We start from the raw sequence: 2,351 nt of genomic DNA, 5'->3' as shown, positions 1-2,351 counted from the left end.
GCCGAAGTACAAACAATTATTGGGTTTCGTGGACTCTAATAATGGCCCTGTTCTTTTTGGGACCTTGAATTTGCATCTTCTTCCCCTGACAAAAAGCAGTCCATACCAGGGGGCTGATTAACCCCGCAATCCCGTAGTTATGCTGTACCGCATTCCTACATACGGGTGATTTGCCTGCCTACAAGCTCAACCGGCGATATTAAGACCCCACCCACACTAGTGCGTGAGGTACAGTACAACTACAGAAGTGCGTGGGGCTTATCAAATGAGCAACTTCACCGACAAGGAAAGTTAGTTAGCTTAACACTTTCCGTGCGACGGGTCCACACCCGTGGACCCGCAAAATAGTCCCTTCCGTGCGGCGGGTCCACATTGTGGACCCGGGTCCACACGGGTGGACCCGTCGCAAATTTTCCCTGTAGTGCCGAGGGCCTAATCGAGTATTTTATTAGGTTTTAGAGCAAAAAATATTTTTTCGAAAAAAAAAACCCTCCGCCTGTGGGTAGATGCGCTTAAAAAGGGCCCCGCACGAAAAGTGTTAAGCAACATATCGAGTTTATGCTACCCCTCAAACCACTCAATTGGAATGGCCAAAAAAAGGGGTCGGGGTGACCATTTACGCCCGTTTATTCTCAGATTTATTCGGCATTTTACGGGCGCTCGGCGCCTGTGAAGCTTAGGGTAGTCCACCCCGCAGTGCACGCATGCACTGCAGGCAATATTTTGCCTACACATCAGGCGTTATGAGCTTGCATGCTCTGAACCGAACCTGGCAGGTTTTTTAACGACGAATGTCGGGAAGCACTAAAGGGGTGAAGTTGTGCGTTGTACTTTCAGGGGGAGATGGTTCTTCTAGTGAGCCGCCTAAAAACCTAGAGAAATCCCCTCAATCTTCCGGAAGTAGGCAACTTACGGTGCACCTCCTACCTTCTCTACCCCCTGCCAGTTGGGCCTTTATCTTCCGTTGATACTCACGTACTTACATGACGCAGTCGCAGTCCACCCCAACCAGAATCTATCCCATCTGATTTTCGAGGGGAGGGTTGGGGGGGGGGCAACTTCAAAACATCGTGTACACAGCACAATGCTAAAAGTGCACTCTGAAATTTTAGAGTGCAAAATGTCTGAGTGCAGTTACACACACAGTCACACAGTTACAAAGAAGAATACTAAAAATACTTTACAATGAAAAATAAAAAAAATGACCCGCCCTTGCTGATTTGCACCAAACCACAGGGGGTCAGCCTTATCGGTTGTCCAAATCGTAGCGTCTGTGGCTACAGTACTGGGTACTCCGTCGCCCGTAGCCCATAGCCCCGCCCACTGCTCAGCGCCCGCCCCACTACGGGGTCAAGCAACTTAGAGCTTGCTTGAATAGTTTTGAGGGTGGAAAAACGGTTGACAGTTTGAAAATTAAGTACATATCGACCTTAGTATGTTGTGATTATCGGTGAGTACATGACAGGGGGCTGATTCACGCCGCCCACTTTTGTAGTTCTTCAGTACCACATGCACGCGTGCGGACGTGTTGCAACACGTGGCCATAAGAGTCCACCTCCTGCCAGAAAAAAGGATGCTGCATGGAGAATAAGAGCCACGAGCGCCGCGCCCCGCGACCACGCCTTCCGACAGGACCAACCCCTAACACTATCAGCAGATAAGCAGCCCGTGCGGAGAATGACGCAGCGGTTGTGAAAAGCGCGGCGTCTGTGGGGAGCAACAAGCGACACGCTCTAAACGGTTTAGTAGAAGGACTGTGAATGGCGTGATTGTGAACATGGTATGACCATGGCGGAAGTATAGGTCGGTGAGCATCGGAAGTTGGTTCTCGGCGCCCCGCGCCCCACGCCGCCCCTCCCACCACCCCCGGCCCGCCACACCTGCTGCGGATTTGGATTTGAGCAGACGGAGGCCTTTGAATGGACGGAATAAGAAAAGAAATGCCTCGCTGTCGCGGACTCAGGGACCCGCGAGCCACCACACAAACGCTCTCCCTCCGCAGGACGGTATAAAAAGCGGCGCGCGCGACGCCCCGGGCCCAGTCTGCCTCCGCCACGACCCCATGTTCGCCACGGGGATCGTGGCCACGCTCTGGACCACCCTGGCGGTCCTGGGCGCGTCGGCGGACGCCGCCCTCTTCACGCGGGGCCTGCTGCGCCTAGGTAAATGGTGAACGCTGCACTCCCCCCCGGCGGCGCGGCCGTGACGTGTCGGCTTGCAGGTACGGATTTTAAAGTCCGACAGTTTCTCCAGAAAAAAAAAATTGGAACAATTAAAAATGCTTCCAGAAAAATTGCAAAAAAATTAAACTCTTAAAAATATATGAAAAAGGGACTTTCCTAAAATAAATT

The sequence above is a fragment of the Frankliniella occidentalis genome, unplaced genomic scaffold (assembly GCF_000697945.3).
Source record: "Frankliniella occidentalis isolate FOCC.00 unplaced genomic scaffold, Focc_3.1 Scaffold158, whole genome shotgun sequence".
In the NCBI taxonomy this organism is placed as follows: domain Eukaryota; kingdom Metazoa; phylum Arthropoda; class Insecta; order Thysanoptera; family Thripidae; genus Frankliniella; species Frankliniella occidentalis.
Note: the sequence above shows the minus strand (reverse complement) of the source record.